Consider the following 12,431-nt stretch of genomic DNA (forward strand, 5'->3'; position numbering starts at 1 on the left):
ACGACATTCCTTCGTTACAATCCATCTGCCGTCTAATTGGTTCACATTATTTATTCCCATATAAGGCTAGCTTCATATAGGCGTGTCACAAATTACATTCTTATATCTAAAAAAGTAACATTCTCACATTAAGCTTACATATTTTATAAAAAGAAGAAATACATAGACCAATATTATAATATACTTACAAAACTCCTCAGCTTCTATATTCTTTCCTGTAAATGTCAGTGTTCTTTTCTATTCTGAGATCTCTGTCTCATTAAGACTGCACAAAGAAAAGATGGAAAAGAGCAGGTACCCCTCCCATCAAGGTTCTACGTAAAAAAAGTTGCTCAAGGTCAGAGGTCAAACACCATCTGTTGCCTTATAAGGATGTAATGTAATGTAATGTAATTTATTTCTTATATACCACTACATCCGTTAGGCTCTAAGCGGTTTGAAGAAAATATACATTAAGATTATAAATGAGAAGTAAGAAGGTACTTAAAAAATTCCCTTACTGTCCCGAAGGCTCACAATCTAACTAAAGTACCTGGAAATTAATAAAGAAGAGAAAATGAAGATGGTTGAAAAAAGAAAAATTCTATGTGAATTTATAGGATGGCAATTAAACTGACTGTGAAGAACTGTATGAAAAATACATATGGAATGCAGTTAGAGAGGGTAGGTTACAATCTATTTATGGTATTTGTTTAATTGGAAGGTGTTAAGGTGGGTAATTTGGGGGAAGGTTATCTGAAGGTAGGTGAATCTTCTGGAGGTAAAAGAGGAGGGGTTAATATATTTGGATGAATTTTTTGAAAAGCAGGGTTTTGATTTCTTTTCTGAATGTTTTGAAGTTGTCTGATATTGTCATAAGATTGGAGATGGAATGGTTGATTTTTGCTGCTTGTGTTGCTAGAAGGTTGTCAAACATTTTCTTGCGTTGTGTGCCTTTGAGTGGGGGGAAGGCGAAAGGGTTCGAGGTTCTTCTGTGTCTTGAGGTGGAGATTTGGTTTAAGCGGTTATTTAGATAGGAGGGGGAAGAGCCGTGTAATGCTTTGAATATCAGGCAGTAGAATTTGAATTTGATTCGTGCTTGTATGGGTAGCCAGTGAGAGTCTAAGAAGGCAGTTGTTATCTCTTCAGGATTTCAGATATATGAAAATCAAAATAACATATATTCCTAATCTAATCTATATTGGTTGTTAACATATATTCCTATAGCTACCTAAGAAAATTTCTATTATGTAATTTTTCCTAACTTTCTGACACTTAATTTTGGATCAATTCATACCATGATACACATGTGGTTTAGATTTGTCCTTAGCAAACTCAAGTCATGGCAAACCTAGGGCCCCCTGGTATGTGGATACCAGGTCAAAAGCCAACTCCTGTCTGCCTACATTTCCCTGAGGATTGGCCTAGTTCAGGCTGGTCACTCTAACACAAAGAAGCTCTATAAGAAACTTAAGCTTCCCATCTGGAGTACATTTGATATGGTAGTCGTCAATCACAAAAATGTCTTAGCCTGCCTCCCTATATCCGTCAAGCACATGACATATATCAAATCCATATGGTAACTTAAAATTCCTGTTTTTAAACTTTTTGTATTTCTGATCATTTTATTCCAGCTCATCCAATTTTCATTTATTAATTTATAGCTACTAATCCACATTCTCACTTGCTCTTGGATTAGGCCTTATCTATCAACAGTTTTTCTTTTCTTTCTAGCTAGTAAATCCTGATGCAATGTAAGAAAGTGTAATAGCTGAATTTTTTTATTTCATGTTTGCTCACTCATACCTGCCCAGGTAAACTAAGCTGGCCCTACTCAGAACTACTTAAGGCATAGGACAAGGTCCTGAATAGACAAATTAATTAATATTTATAACAGAAACAGAGGCAGCTAACAAACATTTATGAAATCATAAAAGATAATCGTCAATCTTCATAAGAGAAGATACAAAAATATTTCATTTAACCCTTATTCTTTAATATTCTTCAACTTTCATAAAAATATCTCTTTCAATCAGCATTCTGTCTTTTAATCAGGAGACTTATTTTTTCTTTTTATAATGAGTTCCATTTGCAAAGCCATGGTAGCAATTCTCCCTCTGCAAATGCGCTGGAGCTCATTCAATTCATACGAGTTTCTGTGTATTTGCTGCAGAATAATCACTATTGTGGTTTTGTAAAAGGAGAGATGTTTTGACATGAATCCATTATTTCATATACTGATGCATCATTGAAAAGTCCCTTGCATCTGGCTTTTAATTCCTTTGTGGCCCATTACCCCCAGGATTCTTAGTCAATGCAATCCATTTTTGGGACTTTGTGATTAAGCTCTGGTTTTTAGAAGCATTGGTCTATCTCACAAAAAAATCTGTCTCAATTTTTGAAACTCGGAATTGAGAATTTTTATTGTGAAACTTAGGCAAGCTTACAATCTGGACATATTTTCAGTGATAATGGAACAAAAATAAAGGTCCAGGGTAGAGAGTAACATAGGAAAGGTTACTGTGGTAATACCACATTAAGTACCACAGTAACAGTAAGAACTTTCAAGAGTTCCCCGGGAATGTTGTGGTAATGGTAGACTATTTTGTGGTAGTGCCGTGGAAACAGGGATTATTATCACAGCATGCCAATGATAATAGGGAAGTATCTGGCCGGCATATCTTCTGCTTCCATTCTCCGCCCCACCTGCCAGTGACAGTTCTTTCTTCTGCTCCTCACATGACAGTTCTTCATTCTTCCCTTCTTACCCCTCATGTGACAGTTCTATTCCCATCTTCAGTTGTTGTCCTACTGAGGTCGCTGGCAGTAGATTCCCATAGGCTGCCGGCTCCATGTCAGTCTTCTCTCTACAGCATTGTGCTCCTAAGGAAAGAGGAAATGATGTCACAGAGAATAGAGATGTTGAGAGAGAAGACTGACACTGGAGCCAGCAGCCAGATGGAAATTGTTATCGCTAGTGACAGCAATAGGAAAAGGGAGATGCAATCTCATATTGGGAGGGAGGAGTGCAAGGGGTGAAAAAGTGAGAGAGGGAGGGGCAAAGGATGTGAGAGTGATGCAGTATTGGGAGGAAGGGGGGCAAAGTGTGTGAGAGAAATATGTAGTACTGGGAGGAATGGGGCAAAGGGTAAGAGAATGATGCAGCATTGGAATAGAGGGCAGGAGGGAGAGGGGGCAAGGATGAGAAAGAGATGCAGTACTGGAAAAGTCTGAGGGATGGAGGGGACAAAGTATAAGAGAGTGATGCAGTATTTGGAGAGTGGGAGGGAAGGAAAGGAGAAAGATATGCCATGGAATGGGAGGAAGGAAATGAAAGAAAAGAAGAGAGAGATTCCAGATCATGGGGAGGACATGGAGACTGAAAGTGGAGAGAGAAAATGCTGAGGGGTGAAACTGAAATGAATCATGAATATAGGAGAGAAGGGGCACAAGCTGGATAGAAGGGGCATAGAAAGAAGGATGATACAATATGGAAGGGAGAGAGAGGATAGACAGTGGATGGAAGGGAGAGAGGGGCAGACATTGGATGGAAAGAAGATGAGAAAAGCAGAAACCAGAGATAACAAAAGGTAGAAAAAAGATGTATTTAGTCAAAACAGGTATAAATTCCGAATGGGGGCCACTGAGCTGATCGTGGCTGCCATGATCAGCTCAGCAGCCCCAGCAACCTGCCCACCCCAATGATTGCGGCAGGAGAGATACTTAGTCTCACCTGCCACAATTGCGATTCCCCCTCCCCCCGAATTGCCGTGACCGGCAGGATAGATGCCCAATCTCTTCTGCCGGCACCTCCCAACAAACCCAAATACCGGCAGGAGGGATCCCAAGTCCTCCTTCTGACGGAGTACCCCCGAATTTCCCCACCTGACAATACTGCCACATACCCCCGAATACTCCCTGAAACCCCTAATGCCCTACACTACCCAGCCCTTCCCTACCCAGGACACCCCCCCCTAGTTCATATATAGAGACCCAAATAATCAGGCCTACTAAAATCAAGTCACTTCACAACCAATCAAGATAACCTTGCCCCATCTGTCTTCAACTTGCTAGTATTAAGGAGGAGCTCTGCAAACTTAAACAGGAATTGAATATAATTAAAGCAGCTTCCATCGCTCCACAAAATCATACCAACTTACCACCTCTACCTCAAAGAATAAAACAGCCCAGAAATAAATGGGTCACAGTAGGCTCAGGAAGACTGCGACATGTAACACAGAAACATCCACCTTCACTAATATTACCTCTACAGAATTCCTTCGCTCCACTAGTGCACTGCAATACTCAAGAAAACAGAAGGGAGGTGGGACTGGAACCAATGAACTCAAGAGAACAAGCGCACTCTAAGCACAAATAAAAAAGCCAAAAACAGAAAACTATTACTGTTGGGGGATTACATCATCAGAGCCATTAACCTTGGAACACAAGGCGAGGAGGTCAAAATAGTGAAATGTCTTCCAGGATCCTCAGCTACCAGAAGTTCCAGGCAAATACAGACTATAATTAAGGAAGAAACTAAGGATTTTAACACTGATGTTGTTATCCATCTGGGAACAAATGACCTGGCCAACAACTCCACACTTGCAGCACAAAAAGCTTTTTGGGGAGCTTGGTGAGGGCGTGAAACCTTTTGTAAAGACTTTAGCTTTTTCTGAAATACTGCCTGCATATGGAAAGGGAGAGCAAAGAGTGAAAAACACAGAGAGGACTTTAATAGATGGCTCAAAGCCTGGTGTCGTCAAGAAGGCTTCAGGTACATAGTAGGATGGGGAAATACATGGAAGAACAAGAAGCTATATTGCACTGATGGGCTACATATTACTACAGCAGGAAAAAGAAACCTTGCAGAGAAATTTAGACAATATTTTTCTAGGCATTTAAACTAGAAGGTGGGAGTGGTGTATGTATGAAGGACAATTATAGAGACCACCCCCGGCAAAAGAAAAGATGTGATAGTAGTAAAGAGTGCAACATAAATAATATCAGCAACTCATTTTTAAGTATTGCAATGGAAAGTGAAACGAAACAAAAATCTATAAGAAAGAGGAGATTACCACTGAAAAATAGCTGGAAAGTGATGACCACAAATGCTCGCAGTCTAAGTAACAAAGTTCATGATCTGCAAGCCCTGATGTTAGAGGCAGATCTAGATATTGTCGCTATCACAGAAACATGGTTCAGTGAATCACATGGATGGGATGCAAACATAACAGGATATAATCTTTTTAGGAAGGACAGAGATGGTCAAAAAGGTGGAGGAGTAGCCCTCTATGTAAAGATCAATATCCAAGCAACCGAAATGCAAGGGACCTGGGGAGAGGAAGAAGCAATATGGATCACTCTGAAAAGAGAAGATGGAACTTCTATCTACGTGGGTGTAGTCTAAAGACCTCCGACTCAATCACAGCAAATTGATAAGGATCTGATTTTGGATATCCAAAAGTTTGGAAGGAAAGAGGAGGTTCTGCTGTTGGGAGATTTCAACCTGCCGGATGCGGACTGGAATGTTCCGTCTGCGGAATCGGAAAGAAGTAGGGAGATTGTGGATGCCTTTCAAGATGCTCTGCTCAGACAAATGGTGACGGAACCCATGAGGGAAAAAGCGATATTGGATCTGGTCCTCACAAATGGAGAGAATATTTCTAAGGTTCGAGTGGGTGCTCACCTGGGAAGTAGCGATCATCAAATGGTTTGATTTAATATAATGGCTAAAGTGGAGCGTGGCCGCATGATACTTAAAGTCCTAGATTTCAAACTTACAGACTTTAATGCAATGGGAGAGTACCTGAAGAAAGAGCTGTTAGGATGGGAGGACATAAGAGAAGTGGAAAGACAGTGATCTAAACTGAAAGAAGCAATACAAATGGCTACAGAACTTTATGTGAAGAAAATCAATAAAAACGAGAAAAAGGAAGCCGTTATAGTTCTCCAAACTAGTGGCGGAGAAAATAAAGGCGATAGAGTTGGCGTCCGTGAAATATAAAAAAACCCAAGAAGAGGAGTGCAAAAAGGACTACAGGGTGAAACTGAAAGAAGCCAAGAGATAGATACGTCTGGCGAAAGCACAGGCAGAAGAACAAATGGCTAAAAATGTAAAAAAGGGAGACAAAATTTTTTTCTGATATATTTGTGAAAGGAGGAAGATGAAAAATGGAATATCTATACTAAAAGATGCTGGGAACTGATATGTGGAGGGTGATGAGGAAAAAGCAAATGTGCTTAACAAATACTTCTGTTCTGTGTTCACAGAAGAAAATCCTGGAGAAGGACCGAGATTGTCTGGCAAAGTTACACAAGAAAATGGAGTAGATTCTGCGCCGTTCATGGAGGAGAGTGTTTATGAGCAACTTGAAAACTGAAGGTGGACAAAGCAATGGGATCAGACGGGATCCATCCCAGGATACTAAGGGAGCACAGAGAGGTTCTGGCGAGTCCTATTAAAGATTTGTTCAACAAATCTCTGGAGACCGGAGTGATTCCTGGGGATTGGAGTAGAGCGGATGTGGTCCCTAATCACAAAAGTGGTCACAGGGATGAAGCAGGAAACTACAGGCCGGTGAGCCTCACTTCAGTTGTTGGAAAAATAATGGAAGTGTTGCTGAAAGAAAGGATAGTGTACTTCCTTGAATCTAATGGATTACAGGATTCGAGGCAACATGGCTTTACAAAAGGTAAATCGTGCCAAACGAACCTGATTTAATTTTTTGATTGGGTGACCGGAGAGCTGGATCGAGGACATAAGCTAGATGTAATTTACTTAGATTTCAGCAAAGCCTTTGATACAGTTCCTCATAGGAGACTGTTGAACAAACTTGAAGGGCTGAAGTTAGGACCCAAAGTGGTGAACTGGGTTAGAAACTGGCTGTCGGACAGACGCCAGAGGGTGGTGATTAATGGAAGTCGCTCGGAGGAAGGAAAGGTGAATAGTGGAGTCCCTCAGGGTTCGGTGCTGGGACTGATCCTGTTCAATATGTTTGTGAGTGACATTGCTGAAGGGTTAGAAGAAAAAGTGTGCCTTTTTGCAGATGATACCAAGATTTGTAACAGAGTAGACACCGAAGAGGGAGTGGAAAATATGAAAAAGGATCTGCAAAAGTTAGAGGAATGGTCTAATAATGCCTGGCAACTAAAATTCATAGCAAAGAAATGCAGAGTAATGCATTTGGGGATTAATAATTGGAAGGGACCGTATATGCTGGGAGGTGAGAAGCTGATATGCACGGATGGGGAGAGGGACCTTATGGTGATAGTGTCTGAAGATCTAAAGGCGAAAAAACAGTGTGACAAGGCAGTGGCTGCTGCCAGAAGGATGCTGGGCTGTATAAAGAGAGGCGTAGCCAGTAGAAGGAAGAAGGTGTTGATGCCCCTGTACAGGTCATTGGTAAGGCCCCATTTGGAGTATTGTGCTCAGTTTTGGAGACCGTATCTGGTGAAGGACATAAGAAGGTCCAGAGGAGGGTAACAAAAATGATAGGAGGCTTGCGCCAGAAGACGTATGAGGAGAGACTGGAAGCCCTGAATATGTATACCCTAGAGGAAAGAAGGGACAGGGGAGATATGATTCAGATATTCAAATACTTGGAGGGTATTAACGTAGAACAAAATCTTTTCCAGAGATAGGAAAATGGAGAAACCAGAGGACATAATTTGAGGTTGAGGGGTGGTAGATTCAAAGGCAGAGTGTTGTGGATGCCTGGAATGCGCTCCCGAGAGAGGTGGTGGAGAGTAAAACTGTGACTGAGTTCAAAGAAGCGTGGGATGAACACAGAGGATCTAGAATCAGAAAATAATATTAAATATTAAACTGGGCAGACTTGCACGGTCTTTGTCTGTTTATGGCCCTTTGGTGGGGAATGGGCTGGGGAGGGCTTCAATGTCTGGGAGGATGTAGATAGGCTGGAGTAGGTTTTAACGGAGATTTCGGCAGTTGGAACCCAAGCACAGTACCGGGTAGAGCTTTGCATTCTTGCCCAGAAATAGCTAAGAAAAAAAATGTAAAAATTTAAATTGAATGAGGTTGGGCAGACTGGATGGACCATTCGGGTCTTTATCTGCTGTCATCTACTATGTTACTATGTTAGCTTACCTAAACGTTGGCCGGATGGACAAGTCCTCTGAACATCTAACTGGCAGGCCCACCATCCTCAGAATGGAGGGCCTAAGGCCTGATTGGCCCATGTGACTATGGCCATGCCCATAGGAGGGGCCTTAGGCACCGGGGCCAACCAGAATTGGGCCAGTTGTCTAAGGCCCCTCCTATGGATGGGGCCTTAGGCACATGGGCCAGCCAACGTTAAGGTAAGCTGGGGTTGTCTGGGGTTAGGGGGCTGTGTAGTGGGGGGACCATTTAGGGGTTCGGGGGGGGGGACATTAATAGGGTTGCTGGGGGGTGTCATCAGCAGAAGGGCTTGGGATCCCTCCTGCCGGTATTTGGGCTTGTTGGGGAGGCACCTCTCCTGCCGGTTCACAGTAGTTCAGGGAGGGGGGATCGCAATCGCAGGAGAGATTAAGCATCTCTCCTGCCACAATTGTTGCGGTGGAGGGTGGGCCAGTTATAGACGCAGGTTACAAAATCCTACTTTCAGGTGAAGGACTGGCCCCTCCTTCGTTTGGGCATTTGGGACTTGGGTGATTTTTTGTTCGTGAATGTGTTTTGGATGGTTTTTTTTTTTTAGAATGGGCATTTCCCAACTTCAGCATCTAGTGACTTAGGCCAAAAGGGTACTTAGATGTTTTTTTAATTATTATTTTTATCCTCCACAGCTGTAGGGATCATGTAATGGGGTTCTTGAGGGTAGCTGAAGCATCATAAGGTGTAGAAACTGAGTGGAGGTAATAAAGAAGATCATTCTGGTAGTGAAGAGTGCAGTGCATGTTTTTATTTGAGGGACCCCCATACCTCTGAGTGCTGCAGAAATGCTGGGTTGCCAACGTGGCTCTAGTAAGGAAGAAGTCAATGATCTTGGCAGTTAGAAATTTGGAGCCAAGGAACATGCCACTAGAGAGTCAGACTCTGTGCAAGCTATTTAACCCCCTCCCCCCCCCCCCCCGGTGTGAACTAAAAACCGCTAGTGAAGCTTGATAAAAGGGGCCCTTAGAATGTTAAAAGTATTAGGAACAATTTTAATGAGAATTTATGGTTGAAACAAAATAGCAGTGATCTGTATGTGAAGTAGAGATGACTAAGACTTATGTATGAATGAGGAAAAAGGCTGGCTGAAGTGAAACCTGACTCAAAGTATGGATGTGATAGAAAATGCATTACTAACCAGACATGCAATGATAACAGAATAGCTAATATTAATTCCGTTGTGAAAACCTGTCTGTGATAGTGAGAAACAAGATATCAGCCTTTTCCTGTCATTCTCAGACATGAAATAAATTCTGGCCCCAGGGGATAGAGGCCTGTCAAATTTTTTTAAAAAAGGTCTCTCCTAACTCATAGTTTCCTGACTGAGTCTCCATTTTGAGGAAAACCTTGCTAGATCTGATTGTTTATGAAAATAATGTGAGGACATGTTTATTTTTTGGTGGGAGGGTAGAAAAAAAATCTTAATGGGTTCTAAAGTATGGTAAGGTTTTGCAATTACTGTTTGTTAGTTCCAAATAATGCATGGTAACTATAAAGCATCTATGGTGACTAAGCAGTTACTACACTGCACATACTTTTAATTACATTGCTGAAAAAGCTGATGATGGCAGTGTACTTACCATGGCCCAATTAGGTAAAAAGATCCAGCCCCCAATATCCTATATACTACTACTACTTATAATTTCTACAGCACTATCAGGCCTATACAGTGCTGTACACCAAAACATGGAAGAGACAATCCCTGCTTGAAAGAGCTTTCAATCTAGTTAAGACAGACAAACTGGAGAAAAAGGTGCATCTATACACAGTTCTCAGTTAGGGGAATTACAGAAAGGAATGATAAGACAGGTGTAGGGTGCTTAGCAGATAGGTTGGAGTTTAGAATTGAAAGCAGCTTTAAAGAAGTGGTAGTTGAGTTTGGATTTAAATATGCCAGGGATGGAGCTTGATATTGTCATAGGCACCTTCAGAGCGATGGGCTCTGAGCTACCTGTGACAGGAATTTGGCTCCTGTGGGCCACTGTGAGCCGCACAGGGATTTTTAGGAGACTAGAGAAATAACACTGCACAATCAGAGGCTTTTCAAAAAGTTTATTTATGAGAAACAAAAAACAAAATGTTCAACTTGGTTATCATAAAAGCAGTTTGTGCAACAAGAGAAAAAAAAAAAAACCCAAGCAAAAACAAGATTCAGTATCAGAATGCTCCACAACATATGAGTGCCTCAGAGGGCACAGAAAAAAATCCAAACCTTTAAACAGTCTTTCAGGATTGTTATAACTTGTGCTGTCCTGTACAACTTCGCTTTCCAGCACTTGAGCTTCACCTGTCTCTACCCTTTCCCAGCAGGGGTAAGCTTATCTCAGTCCTGGCTTCCAGCAGCCCTTGAGTTTTCCCCTCTGTGGGCTAATCAGTGCTGAGCAAACAATAACCACCACCCTCTGCCTTTTCTCCATCAACCAGTTTCTAATCCAGTTGACCACTTTGGGTCCTAAATTCTGCCTGTAAAGTTTATTCAAGAGCTTCCTAAGAGGAACCATGACAAAGGCTTTGTTGAAATCTAAGTAAATTACATCTAACACAACCACAATCCAATTCTCTGGTTGCCCAGTCAAAGATTTCAATCAGGTTTGTTTGGCATGATTTACCTTTAGTAAAGCTATGTTGCCTTGGATCTTGTAACCCATTGGATTCTAGGAACTTCACTATCCTTTCCTTCACCAGCACTTCCATTATTTTTCCAACAACCGAAGTGAGGCTTACTGGCCTGTAGTTTTCTGTTTCATCTTTGAGATCACTTTTGTGAAGAAGGACCATATCCGCTCTTTTCCAATCCTGCGGAACCTTTCCTGTCTCTAAGGAGTTTCTTTAAACAAATCTTTTAGATGATTCACCAGAACCTCTCTGAGCTCTCTCAATATGCTGGGATGGATGTCATCCAGGGCCGGATTAATGAATAGGCCCAGTAAGCATGTGCATAGGACCTGAAGTTGTCAGGGGGCCCCGATGAAACATAGGACTCAGGTGTTGTTTTTTTTCCTTGGCAACATGGGCCCCCCGGGAAAGATCAGCAGTGCTGCCCCCCCCCCCCCCCCCACAGGAGATTGACAACACCGCCCTCCCCACGGCATCAACATCAACCAATCAGAATAAGTGATGTCAGAGGGGGTGGACCGGCAGATGCAAGGAGTTGCTGCAAGGTCCCATGATGACTGAATCTGCCGGTCCAACCCCTCCAACGTCACTTACTTCTTCCCTGAGCAGAGCCAGCAGACACAGTCATTGCAGGACCTTGCAGCAACTCCTTGCATCTGCCTGTCCACCCCCTCCGATGTCAGTTATTCTGGTTGGTTGATGTCGATTCTGGGGGAGGGTGGTGTTGTCGATCTCCCAGGGGTGGGGCAGCGCTGCCAATATTTCCTGGGGGCCCGCATTGCCAAAGGAAAAAACAAACACCTGAGTCCTCTGTTTCTTCAGTGGGCCTCTGACCTAGAAGGGTGGTGGAGGGAGAGAAAGGGGGCAGGGTGGTATGGAAGGGTGGTAGAAGGAGAGAAAGGGGTAGATGCTGATGGAATTGGTGTGCAGGGAAAGGGGAAAGATATAAGGGGAAGGAGACTGGATGGAATTTGGTTGATGGGAAAGAAAGAGGGCAGATGCTGATGGAATTGGGTACAGGGAAAGGGGAAAACATAAGGGGGAAGGATACTGGATGGAATTGGATTGGAGGGAAAGAAAGGGGGTTGATACTGATGGAAGTGGAGGAAAGAGAGAAGAGAGAGTGAAATGCCAGACCATGGGGGTGTGGGTGTGGAAGAGGAAAGGGAAGAAGAAGAGGAGAGAGATACCAGACCATTGGAGGAGGGAATGGAAGAAGATGGATGCCAGACCAATGGGAATGAAGGGAAAGATGGAAGGGGGAGGCTTACAGTTTCTGGAAGTGGCACAGAATGACAGAAGATGAAAGGAAGAGAGTGACAAGAAGATGAGGAGAGCTGAAACCAGACAAGACAAAGGTAGAAAAAAAATGTTCTATTTATTTATTTTTTTGCTTTAGGGGACATGCATCGCTGTTTCTCTGGTGTTGCATTGTATGCAAAGTCCAGCTTCTCGGTGGTTTTATTTAACCTTTGTCTACGTATTTCTATTTTATCCCCCCTTTTACAAAACTGTAGAGCATTTTTTAGCACTGGCTGTTGCTAAAAACCATACTACAGTTTTGTAAAACATATTCCATACTAGGTGAAGGTGTTTTCTCTGTTCTGTTTGTATGAAAGACATGTTTTTTTGTTAGTTGACTAGCCTTGTTTGGCAAAATGCATCAGGCATGGTTCTTGGGAGC

The sequence above is a fragment of the Geotrypetes seraphini genome, chromosome 3, assembly GCF_902459505.1.
Source record: "Geotrypetes seraphini chromosome 3, aGeoSer1.1, whole genome shotgun sequence".
In the NCBI taxonomy this organism is placed as follows: domain Eukaryota; kingdom Metazoa; phylum Chordata; class Amphibia; order Gymnophiona; family Dermophiidae; genus Geotrypetes; species Geotrypetes seraphini.